Raw genomic sequence first — 22,190 nt, 5'->3', positions numbered from 1 at the left:
GTGGTTGTAGGGGCTGTTGATTGGAGTATACTAAAACAAACCTGATCTCTCTAGGACATTCAGAAGCCAAGTTATAAGCCCACAAATGTGTAACTGGACGACTTCTTTAAATTGACACCAGATCCGGTGACCTTTGGGACATGGTTTGACCCCTTAGGAAAGTGCTATCATCATGAAACGTTCAGATCACTTACAACTCATTAGATTCTACCTTCCTGTAATGTTTCAGCCTGATTGGACCTTGTTTTCACACAAATGAACCCAGAATGATGTGAAATTATAATTCGTGCAACATAATTCTGGGTGCCATTTAAAAACCATAAGTGCTAATGACTCCATTCCTTTTAGTGGTAATGGGGGCTGTTAATTGGAGTACTCTAAAAAAACCTGACCTCTCTAGGATATTCAGAAGCCAAGTTATAAGCCCACAAATGTGTAACTGGACTACTTCTTTAAATTGACACCAGATCCGGTGACCTTTGGGACATGGTTTTACCCCCTATAGGAATGTGCGATCATCTTGAAATGTTCAGATCACTTACAACTCAATAGATTCTACCTTCCTGTAACGTTTCAGCCTGATTGGACCTTGTTTTCACACAAATGAACCCAGAATGATGTCAAATTGTGCTTCGTGCAACATAATTCTGGGTGCCATTTAAAAACCATAAGTGCTAATGACTCCATTCCTTTTTGTGGTTGTAGGGGCTGTTTATTGGAGTATACTAAAACAAACCTGATCTCTCTAGGACATTCAGAAGCCAAGTTATAAGCCCACAAATGTGTAACTAGACTACTTGTTTAAATTGACACCAGATCCGGTGACCTTTGGGACATGGTTTGACCCCTTAGAAAAGTGCTATCATCATGAAACGTTCAGATCACTTACAACTCAATAGATTCTACCTTCCTGTAACGTTTCAGCCTGATTGGACCTTGTTTTCACACAAATGAACCCAGAATGATGTGAAATTGTGCTTCGTGCAACATAATTCTGGGTGCCATTTAAAAACCATAAGTGCTAATGACTCCATTCCTTTTAGTGGTAATGGGGGCTGTTAATTGGAGTACTCTAAAAAAACATGACCTCTCTAGGATATTCAGAAGCCAAGTTATAAGCCCACAAAGGTGTAACTGGACTACTTCTTTAAAGTGACACCAGGCCCGGTGACCTTTGGGACATGGTTTGACCCCCTATAGGAATATGCGATCATCATAAAACGTTCAGATCACTTACAACTCAATAGATTCTACCTTCTTGTAACGTTTCAGCCTGATTGGACCTTGTTTTCACACAAATGGACCCAGAATGATGTGAAATTGTGCTTCGTGCAACATAATTCTGGGTGCCATTTACAAACCATAAGTGCTAATGACTCCATTCCTTTTTGTGGTTGTAGGGGCTGTTGATTGGAGTACATTAAAACAAACCTGATCTCTCTAGGAAATTCAGAAGCCAAGTTATAAGCCCACAAATGTGTAACTGGACTACTTCTTTAAATTGACACCAGATCCGGTGACCTTTAGGACATGGTTTGACCCCCTGAGGGATTGCTTCATTTTGGGCATTCTAAAATGCGCTTTTTGGCACACTTTGCGTCAAAAGTGGCCCCAATGGAATTGGGCTCCTTAAATTTGGGTTACTTTTTACATTTTGGCACACCCCTGGACTCAGAATGGGTTACTTTTGCTTCACTTTGGGACTTGGACACTAGGGGAGCCCTTGGACAAGAAATTTAAAAGTGACCCGTATCGCGCCCAAACTCACCCCTTCTGAATCCATTGGCGGAGAACACCCCACACCTTCCCCCTCCCCAAAGTAACCCGTTTTGAGGTCGCCGCCCCAGAGACCTCCCCCTGGTCCGCTGACCGGCCCACCTCAACCACCCCCCACCCCCACCCCCACCCCCCACCCCCATCTGTCCCAAAATGGAGGAAAAGTAGCCCGTGGAGTCCGTTGCCCATCTCCCACCCGTTCTGACCTGACCTTTTGATTTCACACAAATGAACCCAGAATGATGTGAAATTGTGCTTCGTGCAACATAATTCTGGGTGCCATTTAAAAACCATAAGTGCTAATGTCTCCATTCCTTTTTGTGGTTCTAGGGGCTGTTGATTGGAGTACACTAAAACAAACCTGATCTCTCTAGGACATTCAGAAGCCAAGTTATAAGCCCACACACAAAGATGTAACTGGACTACTTCTTTAAAGTGACACTTGGCCCGGTGACCTTTGGGACATGGTTTGACCCCCTATAGAGCTCCGGACCCCACGTGACTCTCAGTTAGTGGACGCCATTTTGGCATGCAAAAAAAGGTAAACAAACACGGATGTAACTATGGACGTGAACGGGAGCTGCCTGGATTTTACTCCGTCGGAGTTCACTTCTCACTTTAAAACCGAAGAAATCGTTTTATATAGTCATAAATTACATAGATTAAACATCTCCGACCCTTACCATGCCCCTGGGGTACTTTTTAAAACGCCAGAAGCTGTCGGAGCCGACCTCCCGGATTTGAGATACCCTGACATTTATAATTTCCTTATTAATTTTCCCTCGTCCTACTCCGGAGCATCGCTACGAGCATATAAGAGCCTGGAGGGATACAAATGGACACAATCAGGGTTTGTTGTCGGTATCCAGATCTGGATTCTTCCTGCAAAGGACAGCGCTGTTGTCACCGGGAGGGTAAGTGGAGTTTGTTTCTTTTTTTACCGTTAGCAACAGCCCCTTGCTCGGTTATCTCTGTGTGAAACGTCGTGTGTTCATGAACCTTAGAAAAGTAACCAGTATTTAATGAAAACATAGATGTGAAACAGAACTGTACACTTGCATCGCTTAACTCTTTAGATGCCAAAGGTGCGAAATTGCGACAAGCCACATTTCTGACTGTAACGAGCCACAGTTGCAGATTTGATCAGTCATTCTGCCAGGAGATAGACCTCTGTAACTAAAATCTCCAATACTTTTAATGTGTGTTATCATGTAAAATTTTGCCGTAAATACGGTTTGAAGTAATTAATTTTAGAAGTGTCTTAACAAATGAAATAAACAGATATTCCTACCAGCCTCTAAAAATTATTTTATAAAACATTGCCGTAGTTAAATCAATTAGACACACACACACACACACACACACACACACACACACACACATTAAATATATATAAACAGGTGCCTAAAGACTTAATGATACAGGAGCAGTTCTAATTATGGTATTCAATCTGTGTTACAGGTGAATCACTCCCAAAGATTAAATGACCCTCAGTTGAAGCCATGGGTGGTCATCAGAAAAGATGGAGTGGTGCTAGGAGCACACTGCAACTGTACAGCAGGGTTGGGAGAATGTTGCTCCCATGTGTCAGCAGTTTTGTTCAAATTATTGCAGCTTAACCATGCAAGAGATGAGGACATAGCAGTCACGTCCAAAAAGTGCAAGTGGATCAAGCCAAGTGAGGAGTCTCTGAAAAAAGTGGAGTATCAGCAAGGCAAGGACATAATATTTAACCACTCACAACAAACCAAGAAAATGAAGTCTTCAAAAGGACATGCCACTTCACCAGCCTTCCCACCTCTGACCCCCACTGAGCAAGCACAGTTTTACAGCAATCTCTCAAGCTGCTGTACACAAGATGGACAGACAATAAAGCCAGCAGTCCTATCTGTGATCAGAGACTTCTCATCATCCTATGTCCCAAAAGCTGTGACCCTCGATCTTCCACAGCCCCTCATAAATCTGTATGACAGACAGGCAAGAGATGTCAGCACAGAGGAGCTAGAAGAAAGAGCAGAAAAACTTTTAGAAAACATGACTGTTACCAAGGAACAGGTAAGTCATTGTGTTACAAATACAGCAAATTAAGGTGGTTGTTGGCCTTAGTTCATGGTTGTGATTGTGTACAATTTTGTCTGATCATATTTCCAGAGTGATATTGTGGAAGAGGAGACTCGAGCACAGTCAAAGTCCAACATTTGGTTTGACCAAAGAAGTGGTAGAATAACAGCGTCCACCTTCAAAGCAGCCACAAAGACAGACATCACAAAGCCCTCCGTGTCCCTGATTCGGAAAACATGCTACCCAAAGTCTCATAGCTTCACCAGTGAGGCCACCAGGTATCAAGTGAAATACCTTAGTTTTGTGTGCTACTTGAACTATTTATCATCGTTTTATCTAGATTGGATTTGCAAAAGTATGGAAAAGGATTTTGGTGTTTTCCAGATGGGGCTGTACCCATGAGGAGCTGGCAAGAAATTATTATGAAACTCAGCATCGCCTTGCACATTCCGATGTCCTAGTAGAAACAGCTGGTTTCAGGATCTCGCCCACACATCCATTCATCGGAGCCTCACCTGATGGTTATGTTTCTTGCAGTTGTTGTGGTCCAGGTGTTATCGAAATAAAGTGCACATTCTGTGCCAAGGACCTTTCTGTGGATGAGGCGGCAGATCTTGGCAATTTTTGCCTTGAAAAAAATGAGCAGGGAACCATCAGACTAAAGCAAGATCACGCATACTATTATCAAGTACAAATGCAGATATTTGTTACTGACAGACAATATTGTGATTTCGTCCTCTGGACTGAAAGAGACCGTGACTCACCGTTTGTCGAACGCGTGACAGCAAATGACTCATTTTTTGACAAACAGCTTGAATGTGCAAAAGCTTTTTACAAAAAATGTGTTCTCCCAGAGCTGCTTGCAAAGACTTTTTCAGCACCAAAACCAGCAGCAGCATGTGCTGATAATGGTCAACAGTGGTGTTACTGTCGCGAGCCAGAGGACGGTGACATGTTGGTGTGCACCTCAAGTTTTTGTTCTCTAAAAAAGTTTCATAAAACTTGTCTGCACTTGAAAAGGAATCCTAAACAATGGAAATGTCCAAGCTGTAGAAAAGTTATCAACTCACAAAAAAAGAAATCTCTGACAAGCTGAAGAGTAATAAACAAATGTGGGTTGCCCCTACTTGTAGCCCGTAATAGCAGACTGGCACAGCTTCAAGACTAACACATCAGTCTGTTATTAAGAATTATTTCACATACAACAAGAGGCTGATGAAAGTAAAGTTCATGTTTTATTCATGTTTGCATTTGTACAAAAATGTTACAATTTTCTGAAGACTAAGAATTGTTCCTTTTTGGTCTGTTGTACTAAATAAAAGTGAAAGTTCACATCTGTGATGACTTAAAAGAGCTTGTCAGCATTTTTTTTCTGCCCAACTACGGAAAATATATTACAAGTTCACTGAAAGGGCACAACAGATTCACAGACATTGGTAAGAGCACAACAAACTTTAACTATTTTGTCAAGGTATGTCACATCATTTTCTGTGTCAATGTCAGTGAAACCTATGGAAACACTACTTTGCAAAATTGTGTATTTCTGACGTAGAACTCCAATGACTCTTTCTATGTGTATTCTAAGAGATGCTAAGCATCTCGTGTCTTCCAGGTCAACAGGATCTAACTGTTTCTTCCCACGAGTGAATGCTGGAAGCTTTAATTCAGCATGATAAGAATTCACTGAGTCTTTGACATTGAATCCTCTGTCTGCCAAAACCAAGTCACCTGGGAGCAAATTAGAAAGAAAACCGCTTTGCTCTGTGATGAACTTATCGCTTGTGCGACCTCCCCATCCATTGGAAATGAAACAAATAGAACCTTGTGGGGTGATTGCGATTAAATATTTCATGGTGTTGTGTGACTTGTATGCTGAATAACACTGAGCACTGGCTAACAGGTTACTTGGTTTCTCCAGAAATATCTCAAAACAGTCAATAATACAGACTGTCTTTTCAAACACACTATTCCTAAATGCATAGGGAATAGATTCTCTTAAGGATTCCCTTTCAGGCCAAATAACAAGACTTGGCACTAGTGTACAATACATGACACTTACACAGTGTTTGAAAAGCTTTGAGACTGTAGTAGAATCTATGCTAAAATAAAATGCCAGAAAATCAAAAGACAGGTTCATTCTCATTTTGATTAAAGCCAAGATGTACTGTTGAAATAGTGTTAGGCTAGATTTGTGCTTTAGATAGGGCATTATAACATTAAAAATGACCATAAGTTGTGAATATGATGATAAGCCAGTGAGCATATTAACCTTCCTGTCACTTTTTTGTAGAGTAGTCTCATTTATTTCAGTACATGTAATTTTTTGTCTTAATAACATGTTTTCATTTCTCAGTGCTTGGCATTCCAGCTCAAGAGATTTGATTTGTTCCTTGCAGGTTTCATTGGAACACACCGTTGTTTCTGGATGGCTGCTGTCATGTGTAGGCTCCACTTCATTCTGAGTCACTTCCTTTACAGGGGCTTCCTCTGCTTGATCAGCTGCAGGAGGCTGTATGATGTCATGTTCACATGAGTCCTGCTGAATTAGGAGTTTAGATGATGGACTGACCGTAGCAGATGCTGACTTTGCTTGTTCTCTTCTTTGGAGTCTTCTCTTCTGTCTCCGGATGAACCCATTTAACTGCCTTCTTCTCCTCTTTTTCTCTGGGGATGTCACATGTTTGAAGATGGATGGGATGTAGTCAGGAGAGAGAGGGTGATCACTCTTTTTCCCTGAAGTGTATAAATAAGCATTGTTATAGGTTTAGTATTTGTCGGTAGGTATCCGGTCCCTTTGCACCAGAACATAAATTAATTTTAATCTGTAAACAGATAATGTCATCATTTCTATATTTCAGCACAAATCCATAAAACTAATTAAAACACAAATAACATCGATTTAACTGTAAGTAGTTTAAATAGAGTGCTGTGCTGGTTGAATGTTTAAACTGAACGCCAAGAGAAATAACTATTTTGATGTTTTTCCGTGAATACAATAAATAGGTCAGGCAGGAGCGTCTCAGGATCTGTCTGCGATCTGTCTCTGTGAGACAGAAAATAGCAATCCAAAGTGCTTTTTATGTGTGATCTGACAATTGATCAACCATTGATTACAAATTAAATACAGCTTAGCCGGTTAATTGCTGTGATCATAAAACACGTAAACGGCAGCGTCAGAACTTACGAGGCAATGTTTTACGTGATGTTTACTTGTTGCTAGGAGTAATAAGACAGAAAAAGCCACGCCAAAATAAGTTTACGAAGCCCACTAAGAATCGTAATAAAAGCATTTAAAAGAAATACCACACACACTTGAGGAAACGTTGGTTTAAGTACCTGATATGAAGTGTTCACTGCACAGGCGAAAACCTTTACTGTCGGGATCCCACTGCTTTGTTTTACACTGGAGGCTAGCGCGTTTCATTGCGATTATCCAACGTTTGCGGCGTTCCGGATCTTTGGGAATCCTGTAGAAGGATCTTCCTTTGACTTGTCCCCGTCTGTTCTGGCATCCTGGGGCACAACAGGAATCGACCATATTTCCCGTGTGAGACTTATGACAACAAATAGTCTAGCTGCGGGCTTCTGCCTGCCAAAATGGTGCCGTTTCGATCTGAACTGTTGCATGCTGGGAGAAGTGACGTCAACTCCCGGAGCTCTATAGGAATGTGCGATCATCTTGAAACGTTCAGATCACTTACAACTCAATAGATTCTACCTTCTTGTAGCGTTTCAGCCGGATTGGACCTTGTTTTCACACAAATTGACCCAGAATCATGTGAAATTGTGCTTAGTGCAGCATAATTCTGGGTGCCATTTAAGAACCATAAGTGCTAATGACTCCATTCCTTTTTGTGGTTGTAGGGGCTGTTGATTGGAGTACACTAAAATAAACCTGATCTCTCTAGGACAACCAGAAGCCAAGTTATAAGCCCACAAATGTGTAAATGGACTACTTCTTTAAATTGACACCAGATCCGGTGACCTTTGGGACATGGTTTGACCCCCTTAGGAAAGCGCTATCATCATGAAACGTTCAGATCACTTACAACTCAATAGATTCTAGCTTCCAGTAACGTTTCAGCCTGATTGGACCTTGTTTTCACACAAATGAACCCAGAATGATGTGAAATTGTGCTTCGTGCAAAATAATTCTGGGTGCCATTTACAAACCATAAGTGCTAATGACTCCATTCCTTTTTGTGGTTGTAGGGGCTGTTGATTGGAGTACACTAAAACAAACCTAACCTCTCTAGGACATTCAGAAGCCAAGTTATAAGCCCACAAAGGTGTAACTGGACTACTTCTTTAAAGAGACACTTGGCCCGGTGACCTTTGGGACATGGTTTGACCCCCTATAGGAATGTGCGATCATCTTGAAACGTTCAGATCACTTACAACTCAATAGATTCTACCTTCTTGTAGCGTTTCAGCCGGATTGGACCTTGTTTTCACACAAATTGACCCAGAATGATGTGAAATTGTGCTTCGTGCAACATAATTCTGGGTGCCACTTACAAACCATAAGTGCTAATTACTCCATTCCTTTTTGTGGTTGTAGGGGCTGTTGATTGGAGTACATTAAAACAAACCTGATCTCTCTAGGACATTCAGAAGCCAAGTTATAAGCCCACAAATGTGTAACTGGACTACTTCTTTAAATTGACACCAGATCCAGTGACCTTTGGGACATGGTTTGACCCCCTTAGGAAAGTGCTATCATCATGAAACGTTCAGATCACTTACAACTCAATAGATTCTACCTTCCTGTAACGTTTCAGCCTGATTGGACCTTGTTTTCACACAAATGGACCCAGAATGATGTGAAATTGTGCTTCGTACAACATAATTCTGGGTGCCATTTAAAAACCATAAGTGCTAATGACTCCATTCCTTTTTGTGGTTGTAGGGGCTGTTGATTGGAGTACACTAAAACAAACCTGATCTCTCTAGGACATTCAGAAGCCAAGTTATAAGCCCACAAATGTGTAACTGGACTACTTCTTTAAATTGACACCAGATCCGGTGACATTTGGGACATGGTTTGACCCCCTTAGGAAAGTGCTATTATCATGAAACGTTCAGATCACTTACAACTCAATAGATTCTACCTTCCTGTAACGTTTCAGCCTGATTGGACCTTGTTTTCACACAAATGAACCCAGAATGATGTGAAATTGTGCTTCGTGCAACATAATTCTGGGTGCCATTTACAAACCATAAGTGCTAATGACTCCATTCCTTTTTGTGGTTTTAGGGGCTGTTGATTGGACTACACTAAAACAAACTAACCTCTCTAGGACATTCAGAAGCCAAGTTATAAGCCCACAAGGTGTAACTGGACTACTACTTTAAAGTGACACCAGGCCCGGTGACCTTTGGGACATGGTTTTACCCCCTATAGGAATGTGCGATCATCTTGAAATGTTCAGATCACTTACAACTCAATAGATTCTACCTTCTTGTAGCGTTTCTGCCTGATTGGACCTTGTTTTCACACAAATGGACCCAGAATGATGTGAAATTTTGCTTCGTGCAACATAATTCTGGGTGCCATTTACAAACCATAAGTGCTAATGACTCCATTCCTTTTTGTGGTTGTAGGGGCTGTTGATTGGAGTACACTAAACAAACCTGATCTCTCTAGGACATTCAGAAGCCAAGTTATAAGCCCACAAATGTGTAACTGGACTACTTCTTTAAATTGACACCAGATCCGGTGACTTTTGGGACATGGTTTGACCCCCTTAGGAAAGTGCTATCATCATGAAACGTTCAGATCACTTGCAACTCAATAGATTCTACCTTCCTGTAACGTTTCAGCCTGATTGGACCTTGTTTTCACACAAATGAACCCAGAATGATGTGAAATTGTGCTTCGTGCAACATAATTCTGGATGCCATTTACAAACCATAAGTGCTAATATCTCCATTCCTTTTTGTGGTTGTAGGGGCTGTTGATTGGAGTACATTAAAACAAACCTGATCTCTCTAGGACATTCAGAAGCCAAGTTATAAGCCCACAAATGTGTAACTGGACTACTTCTTTAAATTGACACCAGATCCGGTGACCTTTGGGACATGGTTTGACCCCCTTAGGAAAGTGCTATCATCATGAAACGTTCAGATCACTTACAACTCAATAGATTCTACCTTCCTGTAACGTTTCAGCCTGATTGGACCTTGTTTTCACACAAATGAACCCAGAATGATGTGAAATTGTGCTTCGTGCAACATAATTCTGGGTGCCATTTACAAACCATAAGTGCTAATGACTCCATTCCTTTTTGTGGTTTTAGGGGCTGTTGATTGGACTACACTAAAACAAACTAACCTCTCTAGGACATTCAGAAGCCAAGTTATAAGCCCACAAGGTGTAACTGGACTACTACTTTAAAGTGACACCAGGCCCGGTGACCTTTGGGACATGGTTTTACCCCCTATAGGAATGTGCAATCATCTTGAAATGTTCAGATCACTTACAACTCAATAGATTCTACCTTCTTGTAGCGTTTCTGCCTGATTGGACCTTGTTTTCACACAAATGGACCCAGAATGATGTGAAATTTTGCTTCGTGCAACATAATTCTGGGTGCCATTTACAAACCATAAGTGCTAATGACTCCATTCCTTTTTGTGGTTGTAGGGGCTGTTGATTGGAGTACACTAAACAAACCTGATCTCTCTAGGACATTCAGAAGCCAAGTTATAAGCCCACAAATGTGTAACTGGACTACTTCTTTAAATTGACACCAGATCCGGTGACTTTTGGGACATGGTTTGACCCCCTTAGGAAAGTGCTATCATCATGAAACGTTCAGATCACTTGCAACTCAATAGATTCTACCTTCCTGTAACGTTTCAGCCTGATTGGACCTTGTTTTCACACAAATTGACCCAGAATGATGTGAAATTGTGCTTCGTGCAACATAATTCTGGATGCCATTTACAAACCATAAGTGCTAATTACTCCATTCCTTTTTGTGGTTGTAGGGGCTGTTGATTGGAGTACACTAAAACAAACCTGATCTCTCTAGGACATTCAGAAGCCAAGTTATAAGCCCACAAATGTGTAACTGGACTACTTCTTTAAATTGACACCAGATCCGGTGACCTTTGGGACATGGTTTGACCCCCTTAGGAAAGTGCTATCATCATGAAACGTTCAGATCACTTGCAACTCAATAGATTCTACCTTCCTGTAACGTTTCAGCCTGATTGGACCTTGTTTTCACACAAATGAACCCAGAATGATGTGAAATTGTGCTTCGTGCAACATAATTCTGGATGCCATTTACAAACCATAAGTGCTAATATCTCCATTCCTTTTTGTGGTTGTAGGGGCTGTTGATTGGAGTACATTAAAACAAACCTGATCTCTCTAGGACATTCAGAAGCCAAGTTATAAGCCCACAAATGTGTAACTGGACTACTTCTTTAAATTGACACCAGATCCGGTGACCTTTGGGACATGGTTTGATCCCCTTAGGAAAGCGCTATCATCATGAAACGTTCAGATCACTTACAACTAAATAGATTCTACCTTCCTGTAACGTTTCAGCCTGATTGGACCTTGTTTTCACACAAATGAACCCAGAATGATGTGAAATTGTGCTTCGTGCAACATAATTCTGGGTGCCATTTACAAACCATAAATGCTAATGACTCCATTCCTTTTTGTGGTTGTAGGGGCTGTTGATTGGAGTACATTAAAACAAACCTGATCTCTCTACGACATTCAGAAGCCAAGTTATAAGCCCACGAATGTGTAACTGGACTACTTCTTTAAAGTGACACCAGGCCCGGTGACCTTTGGGACATGGTTTGACCCCCTTAGGAAAGTGCTATCATCATGAAATGTTCAGATCACTTACAACTAAATAGATTCTACCTTCATGTAACGTTTCAGCCTGATTGGACCTTGTTTTCACACAAATGAACCCAGAATGATGTGAAATTGTGCTTCGTGCAACATAATTCTGGGTGCCATTTACAAACCATAAATGCTAATGACTTCATTCCTTTTAGTGGTAATGGGGGCTGCTAATTGGAGTACTCTAAAACAAACCTGACCTCTCTAGGATATTCAGAAGCCAAGTTATAAGCCCACAAAGGTGTAACTGGACTACTTCTTTAAAGTGACACCAGGCCCGGTGACCTTTGGGACATGGTTTGACCCCCTTAGGAAAGTGCTATCATCATGAAACGTTCAGATCACTTACAACTCAATAGATTCTACCTTCCTGTAACGTTTCAGCCTGATTGGACCTTGTTTTCACACAAATGGACCCAGAATGATGTGAAATTGTGCTTTGTGCAACATAATTCTGGGGGCCATTTACAAACCATAAGTGCTAATTACTCCATTCCATTTTGTGGTTGTAGGGGCTGTTGATTGGAGTACACTAAAACAAACCTAACCTCTCTAGGACATTCAGAAGCCAAGTTATAAGCCCACAAAGGTGTAACTGGACTACTTCTTTAAAGTGACACCAGGCCCGGTGACCTTTGGGACATGGTTTTACCCCCTATAGGAATGTGCGATCATCTTGAAACGTTCAGATCACTTACAACTCAATAGATTCTACCTTCTTGTAGCGTTTCAGCCTGATTGGACCTTGTTTTCACATAAATGGACCCAGAATGATGTGAAATTGTGCTTCGTGCAACATAATTCTGGGTGCCATTTACAAACCATAAGTGCTAATGACTCCATTCCTTTTTGTGGTTGTAGGGGCTGTTGATTGGAGTACACTAAAACAAACCTGATCTCTCTAGGACATTCAGAAGCCAAGTTATAAGCCCACAAATGAGTAACTGGACTACTTCTTTAAATTGACACCAGATCCGGTGATCTTTGGGACATCGTTTGACCCCCTTAGGAAAGTGCTATCATCATGAAACGTTCAGATCACTTACAACTCAGTAGATTCTACCTTCCTGTAACGTTTCAGCCTGATTGGACCTTGTTTTCACACAAATGAACCCAGAATGATGTGAAATTGTGCTTCGTGCAACATAATTCTGGGTGCCATTTAAAAACCATAAGTGCTAATGATTCCATTCCTTTTTGTGGTTGTAGGGGCTGTTGATTGGAGTACACTAAAACAAACCTGACCGCTCTAGGACATTCAGAAGCCAAGTTATAAGCCCACAAATGTGTAACTGGACTAATTCTTTAAAGTGACACCAGATCCGGTGACCTTTGGGACATGGTTTTACCCCCTATAGGAATGTGCGATCATCTTGAAACGTTCAGATCACTTACAACTCAATAGATTCTACCTTCCTGTAACGTTTCAGCCTGATTGGACCTTGTTTTCACACAAATGGACCCAGAATGATGTGAAATTGTGCTTCGTGCAACATAATTCTGGGTGCCATTTAAGAACCATAAGTGCTAATGACTCCATTCCTTTTTGTGGTTGTGGGGGCTGTTGATTGGAGTACACTAAAACAACCCTGATCTCTCTAGGACATTCAGAAGCCAAGTTATAAGCCCACAAAGGTGTAACTGGACTACTTCTTTAAAGTGACACCAGGCCCGGTGACCTTTGGGACATGGTTTGACCCCCTATAGGAAAGTGCTATCATCATGAAACGTTCAGATCACGTACAACTCAATAGATTCTACCTTCCTGTAACGTTTCTGCCTGATTGGACCTTGTTTTCACACAAATGAAACCAGAATGATGTGAAATTTTGCTTCGTGCAACATAATTCTGGGTGCCATTTACAAACCATAAGTGCTAATGACTCCATTCCTTTTTGTGGTTGTAGGGGCTGTTGATTGGAGTACATTAAAACAAACCTGACCTCTCCAGGACATTCAGAAGCCAAGTTATAAGCCCACAAATGTGTAACTGGACTACTACTTTAAATTGACACCAGATCCGGTGACATTTGGGACATGGTTTGACCCCCTTAGGAAAGTGCTATCATCATGAAACGTTCAGATCACTTACAACTCAATAGATTCTACCTTTCTGTAACGTTTCAGCCTGATTGGACCTTGTTTTCACACAAATGAACCCAGAATGATGTGAAATTGTGCTTCGTGCAACATAATTCTGGGTGCCATTTAAAAACCATAAGTGCTAATGACTCCATTCCTTTTTGTGGTTGTAGGGGCTGTTGATTGGAGTATACTAAAACAAACCTGATCTCTCTAGGACATTCAGAAGCCAAGTTATAAGCCCACAAATGTGTAACTGGACTACTTCTTTAGACACCAGATCCGGTGACCTTTGGGACATGGTTTGACCCCCTTAGGGAAGTGCTATCATCATGAAACCTTCAGATCACTTACATTTTAATAGATTCTACCTTCCTGTAATGTTTCAGCCTGATTGGACCTTGTTTTCACACAAATGGACCCAGAATGATGTGAAATTGTGCTTCGTGCAACATAATTCTGGGTGCCATTTACAAACCATAAGTGCTAATGACTCCATTCCTTTTTGTGGTTGTAGGGGCTGTTGATTGGAGTACACTAAAACAAACCTGACCGCTCTAGGACATTCAGAAGCCAAGTTATAAGCCCACAAATGTGTAACTGGACTAATTCTTTAAAGTGCCACCAGATCCGGTGACCTTTGCGACATGGTTTGACCCCCTTAGGAAAGAGCTATCATCATGAAACGTTCAGATCACTTACAACTCAATAGATTCTACCTTCCTGTAACGTTTCTGCCTGATTGGACCTTGTTTTCACACAAATGAACCCAGAATGATGTGAAATTGTGCTTCGTGCAACATAATTCTGTGTGCCATTTACAAACCATAAGTGCTAATGACTCCATTCCTTTTTGTGGTTGTAGGGGCTGTTGATTGGAGTACATTAAAACAAACCTGATCTCTCTAGGACATTCAGAAGCCAAGTTATATGCCTACAAAGATGTAACTGGACTACTTCTTTAAAGTGACACCAGGCCCGGTGACCTTTGGGACATGGTTTTACCCCCTATAGGAATGTGCGATCATCTTGAAACGTTCAGATCACTTACAACTCAATAGATTCTACCTTCCTGTAACGTTTCAGCCTGATTGGACCTTGTTTTCACACAAATGGACCCAGAATGATGTGAAATTGTGCTTCGTGCAACATAATTCTGGGTGCCATTTAAGAACCATAAGTGCTAATGACTCCATTCCTTTTTGTGGTTGTGGGGGCTGTTGATTGGAGTACACTAAAACAACCCTGATCTCTCTAGGACATTCAGAAGCCAAGTTATAAGCCCACAAAGGTGTAACTGGACTACTTCTTTAAAGTGACACCAGGCCCGGTGACCTTTGGGACATGGTTTGACCCCCTATAGGAAAGTGCTATCATCATGAAACGTTCAGATCACGTACAACTCAATAGATTCTACCTTCCTGTAACGTTTCTGCCTGATTGGACCATGTTTTCACACAAATGAAACCAGAATGATGTGAAATTTTGCTTCGTGCAACATAATTCTGGGTGCCATTTACAAACCATAAGTGCTAATGACTCCATTCCTTTTTGTGGTTGTAGGGGCTGTTGATTGGAGTACATTAAAACAAACCTGACCTCTCCAGGACATTCAGAAGCCAAGTTATAAGCCCACAAATGTGTAACTGGACTACTACTTTAAATTGACACCAGATCCGGTGACATTTGGGACATGGTTTGACCCCCTTAGGAAAGTGCTATCATCATGAAACGTTCAGATCACTTACAACTCAATAGATTCTACCTTTCTGTAACGTTTCAGCCTGATTGGACCTTGTTTTCACACAAATGAACCCAGAATGATGTGAAATTGTGCTTCGTGCAACATAATTCTGGGTGCCATTTAAAAACCATAAGTGCTAATGACTCCATTCCTTTTTGTGGTTGTATGGGCTGTTGATTGGAGTATACTAAAACAAACCTGATCTCTCTAGGACATTCAGAAGCCAAGTTATAAGCCCACAAATGTGTAACTGGACTACTTCTTTAGACACCAGATCCGGTGACCTTTGGGACATGGTTTGACCCCCTTAGGGAAGTGCTATCATCATGAAACCTTCAGATCACTTACATTTTAATAGATTCTACCTTCCTGTAATGTTTCAGCCTGATTGGACCTTGTTTTCACACAAATGGACCCAGAATGATGTGAAATTGTGCTTCGTGCAACATAATTCTGGGTGCCATTTACAAACCATAAGTGCTAATGACTCCATTCCTTTTTGTGGTTGTAGGGGCTGTTGATTGGAGTACACTAAAACAAACCTGACCGCTCTAGGACATTCAGAAGCCAAGTTATAAGCCCACAAATGTGTAACTGGACTAATTCTTTAAAGTGACACCAGATCCGGTGACCTTTGCGACATGGTTTGACCCCCTTAGGAAAGAGCTATCATCATGAAACGTTCAGATCACTTACAACTCAATAGATTCTACCTTCCTGTAACGTTTCTGCCTGATTGGACCTTGTTTTCACACAAATGAACCCAGAATGATGTGAAATTGTGCTTCGTGCAACATAATTCTTTGTGCCATTTACAAACCATAAGTGCTAATGACTCCATTCCTTTTTGTGGTTGTAGGGGCTGTTGATTGGAGTACATTAAAACAAACCTGATCTCTCTAGGACATTCAGAAGCCAAGTTATAAGCCTACAAAGATGTAACTGGACTACTTCTTTAAAGTGACACCAGGCCCGGTGACCTTTGGGACATGGTTTTACCCCCTATAGGAATGTGCGATCATCTTGAAACGTTCAGGTCACTTACAACTCAATAGATTCTACCTTCCTGTAACGTTTCAGCCTGATTGGACCTTGTTTTCACACAAATGGACCCAGAATGATGTGAAATTGTGCTTCGTGCAACATAATTCTGGGTGCCATTTAAGAACCATAAGTGCTAATGACTCCATTCCTTTTTGTGGTTGTGGGGGCTGTTGTTTGGAGTACACTAAAACAACCCTGATCTCTCTAGGACATTCAGAAGCCAAGTTATAAGCCCACAAAGGTGTAAATGGACTACTTCTTTAAAGTGACACCAGGCCCGGTGACCTTTGGGACATGGTTTGACCCCCTATAGGAAAGTGCTATCATCATGAAACGTTCAGATCACTTACAACTCAATAGATTCTACCTTCCTGTAACGTTTCAGCCTGATTGGACCTTGTTTTCACACAAATGGACCCAGAATGATGTGAAATTGTGCTTCGTGCAACATAATTCTGGGTGCCATTTACAAACCATAAGTGCTAATGACTCCATTCCTTTTTGTGGTTGTAGGGGCTGTTGATTGGAGTACACTAAAACAAACCTGACCGCTCTAGGACATTCAGAAGCCAAGTTATAAGCCCACAAATGTGTAACTGGACTAATTCTTTAAAGTGCCACCAGATCCGGTGACCTTTGCGACATGGTTTGACCCCCTTAGGAAAGAGCTATCATCATGAAACGTTCAGATCACTTACAACTCAATAGATTCTACCTTCCTGTAACGTTTCTGCCTGATTGGACCTTGTTTTCACACAAATGAACCCAGAATGATGTGAAATTGTGCTTCGTGCAACATAATTCTGTGTGCCATTTACAAACCATAAGTGCTAATGACTCCATTCCTTTTTGTGGTTGTAGGGGCTGTTGATTGGAGTACATTAAAACAAACCTGATCTCTCTAGGACATTCAGAAGCCAAGTTATATGCCTGCAAAGATGTAACTGGACTACTTCTTTAAAGTGACACCAGGCCCGGTGACCTTTGGGACATGGTTTTACCCCCTATAGGAATGTGCGATCATCTTGAAACGTTCAGATCACTTACAACTCAATAGATTCTACCTTCCTGTAACGTTTCAGCCTGATTGGACCTTGTTTTCACACAAATGGACCCAGAATGATGTGAAATTGTGCTTTGTGCAACATAATTCTGGGTGCCATTTAAGAACCATAAGTGCTAATGACTCCATACCTTTTTGTGGTTGTGGGGGCTGTTGATTGGAGTACACTAAAACAACCCTGATCTCTCTAGGACATTCAGAAGCCAAGTTATAAGCCCACAAAGGTGTAACTGGACTACTTCTTTAAAGTGACACCAGGCCCGGTGACCTTTGGGACATGGTTTGACCCCCTATAGGAAAGTGTTATCATCATGAAACGTTCAGATCACGTACAACTCAATAGATTCTACCTTCCTGTAACGTTTCTGCCTGATTGGACCTTGTTTTCACACAAATGAAACCAGAATGATGTGAAATTTTGCTTCGTGCAACATAATTCTGGGTGCCATTTACAAACCATAAGTGCTAATGACTCCATTCCTTTTTGTGGTTGTAGGGGCTGTTGATTGGAGTACATTAAAACAAACCTGACCTCTCCAGGACATTCAGAAGCCAAGTTATAAGCCCACAAATGTGTAACTGGACTACTACTTTAAATTGACACCAGATCCGGTGACATTTGGGACATGGTTTGACCCCCTTAGGAAAGTGCTATCATCATGAAACGTTCAGATCACTTACAACTCAATAGATTCTACCTTTCTGTAACGTTTCAGCCTGATTGGACCTTGTTTTCACACAAATGAACCCAGAATGATGTGAAATTGTGCTTCGTGCAACATAATTCTGGGTGCCATTTAAAAACCATAAGTGCTAATGACTCCATTCCTTTTTGTGGTTGTAGGGGCTGTTGATTGGAGTATACTAAAACAAACCTGATCTCTCTAGGACATTCAGAAGCCAAGTTATAAGCCCACAAATGTGTAACTGGACTACTTCTTTAGACACCAGATCCGGTGACCTTTGGGACATGGTTTGACCCCCTTAGGGAAGTGCTATCATCATGAAACCTTCAGATCACTTACATTTTAATAGATTCTACCTTCCTGTAATGTTTCAGCCTGATTGGACCTTGTTTTCACACAAATGGACCCAGAATGATGTGAAATTGTGCTTCGTGCAACATAATTCTGGGTGCCATTTACAAACCATAAGTGCTAATGACTCCATTCCTTTTTGTGGTTGTAGGGGCTGTTGATTGGAGTACACTAAAACAAACCTGACCGCTCTAGGACATTCAGAAGCCAAGTTATAAGCCCACAAATGTGTAACTGGACTAATTCTTTAAAGTGACACCAGATCCGGTGACCTTTGCGACATGGTTTGACCCCCTTAGGAAAGAGCTATCATCATGAAACGTTCAGATCACTTACAACTCAATAGATTCTAACTTCCTGTAACGTTTCTGCCTGATTGGACCTTGTTTTCACACAAATGAACCCAGAATGATGTGAAATTGTGCTTCGTGCAACATAATTCTTTGTGCCATTTACAAACCATAAGTGCTAATGACTCCATTCCTTTTTGTGGTTGTAGGGGCTGTTGATTGGAGTACATTAAAACAAACCTGATCTCTCTAGGACATTCAGAAGCCAAGTTATAAGCCTACAAAGATGTAACTGGACTACTTCTTTAAAGTGACACCAGGCCCGGTGACCTTTGGGACATGGTTTTACCCCCTATAGGAATGTGCGATCATCTTGAAACGTTCAGGTCACTTACAACTCAATAGATTCTACCTTCCTGTAACGTTTCAGCCTGATTGGACCTTGTTTTCACACAAATGGACCCAGAATGATGTGAAATTGTGCTTCGTGCAACATAATTCTGGGTGCCATTTAAGAACCATAAGTGCTAATGACTCCATTCCTTTTTGTGGTTGTGGGGGCTGTTGTTTGGAGTACACTAAAACAACCCTGATCTCTCTAGGACATTCAGAAGCCAAGTTATAAGCCCACAAAGGTGTAAATGGACTACTTCTTTAAAGTGACACCAGGCCCGGTGACCTTTGGGACATGGTTTGACCCCCTATAGGAAAGTGCTATCATCATGAAACGTTCAGATCACTTACAACTCAATAGATTCTACCTTCCTGTAACGTTTCTGCCTGTTTGAACCTTGTTTTCACACAAATGAACCCAGAATGATGTGAAATTTTGCTTCGTGCAACATAATTCTGGGTGCCATTTACAAACCATAAGTGCTAATGACTCCATTCCTTTTTGTGGTTGTAGGGGCTGTTGATTGGAGTACATTAAAACAAACCTGACCTCTCCAGGACATTCAGAAGCCAAGTTATAAGCCCACAAAGGTGTAACTGGACTACTACTTTAAATTGACACCAGATCCGGTGACATTTGGGACATGGTTTGACCCCCTTAGGAAAGTGCTATCATCATGAAACGTTCAGATCACTTACAACTCAATAGATTCTACCTTTCTGTAATGTTTCAGCCTGATTGGACCTTGTTTTCACACAAATGAACCCAGAATGATGTGAAATTGTGCTTCGTGCAACATAATTCTGGGTGCCATTTAAAAACCATAAGTGCTAATGACTCCATTCCTTTTTGTGGTTGTAGGGGCTGTTGATTGGAGTATACTAAAACAAACCTGATCTCTCTAGGACATTCAGAAGCCAAGTTATAAGCCCACAAATGTGTAACTGGACTACTTCTTTAGACACCAGATCCGGTGACCTTTGGGACATGGTTTGACCCCCTTAGGGAAGTGCTATCATCATGAAACCTTCAGATCACTTACATTTTAAAAGATTCTACCTTCCTGTAATGTTTCAGCCTGATTGGACCTTGTTTTCACACAAATGGACCCAGAATGATGTGAAATTGTGCTTCGTGCAACATAATTCTGGGTGCCATTTACAAACCATAAGTTCTAATGACTCCATTCCTTTTTGTGGTTGTAGGGGCTGTTGATTGGAGTACACTAAAACAAACCTGATCTCTCTAGGACATTCAGAAGCCAAGTTATAAGCCCACAAATGTGTAACTGGACTACTTCTTTAAATTGACACCAGATCCGGTGACCTTTGGGACATGGTTTGACCCCCTTAGGAAAGTGCTATCATCATGAAACATTCAGATCACTTACAACTCAATAGATTCTACCTTCCTGTAACGTTTCAGCCTGATTGGACCTTGTTTTCACACAAATGAACCCAGAATGATGTGAAATTGTGCTTCGTGCAACATAATTCTGGGTGCCATTTAAAAACCATAAGTGCTAATGACTCCATTCCTTTTTGTGGTTGTAGGGGCTGTTGATTGGAGTACACTAAAACAAACCTGATCGCTCTAGGACATTCAGAAGCCAAGTTATAAGTCCACAAATGTGTAACTGGACTACTTCTTTAAATTGACACCAGATCCGGTGACCTTTGGGACATGGTTTGACCCCCTTAGGAAAGTGCTATCATCATGAAACGTTCAGATCACTTACAACGCAATAGATTCTACCTTCCTGTAACGTTTCAGCCTGATTGGACCTTGTTTTCACACAAATGAACCCAGAATGATGTGAAATTGTGCTTCGTGTAACATAATTCTGGGTGCCATTTAAAAACCATAAGTCTAATGACTCCATTCCTTTTTGTGGTTCTAGGGGCTGTTGATTGGAGTACACTAAAACAAACCTGATCTCTCTAGGACATTCAGAAGCCAAGTTATAAGCCCACACACAAAGATGTATCTGGACTACTTCTTTAAAGTGACACTTGGCCCGGTGACCTTTGGGACATGGTTTGACGCCCTATAGGAATGTGCGATCATCTTGAAACGTTCAGATCACTTACAACTTAATAGATTCTACCTTCTTGTAGCGTTTCAGCCGGATTGGACCTTGTTTTCACACAAATTGACCCAGAATCATGTGAAATTGTGCTTAGTGCAGCATAATTCTGGGTGCCATTTAAGAACCATAAGTGCTAATGACTCCATTCCTTTTTGTGGTTGTAGGGGCTGTTGATTGGAGTACACTAAAATAAACCTGATCTCTCTAGGACATTCAGAAGCCAAGTTATAAGCCCACAAATTTGTAACTGGACTACTTCTTTAGACACCAGATCCGGTGACCTTTGGGACATGGTTTGACCCCCTTAGGAAAGTGCTATCATCATGAAACGTTCAGATCACTTACAACAATAGATTCTACCTTCCTGTAACGTTTCAGCCTGATTGGACCTTGTTTTCACACAAATGAACCCAGAATGATGTGAAATTGTGCTTCGTGCAACATAATTCTGGGTGCCATTTAAAAACCATAAGTGCTAATGTCTCCATTCCTTTTTGTGGTTCTAGGGGCTGTTGATTGGAGTACACTAAAACAAACCTGATCTCTCTAGGACATTCAGAAGCCAAGTTATAAGCCCACACACAAAGATGTAACTGGACTACTTCTTTAAAGTGACACTTGGCCCGGTGACCTTTGGGACATGGTTTGACCCCCTATAGGAATGTGCGATCATCTTGAAACGTTCAGATCACTTACAACTTAATAGATTCTACCTTCTTGTAGCGTTTCAGCCGGAT

This window comes from Nothobranchius furzeri, chromosome 13 (assembly GCF_043380555.1).
Source record: "Nothobranchius furzeri strain GRZ-AD chromosome 13, NfurGRZ-RIMD1, whole genome shotgun sequence".
NCBI lineage: Eukaryota > Metazoa > Chordata > Actinopteri > Cyprinodontiformes > Nothobranchiidae > Nothobranchius > Nothobranchius furzeri.
The sequence above is the reverse complement of the archived record's forward strand: the minus strand, read 5'-3'. Positions refer to the sequence as shown.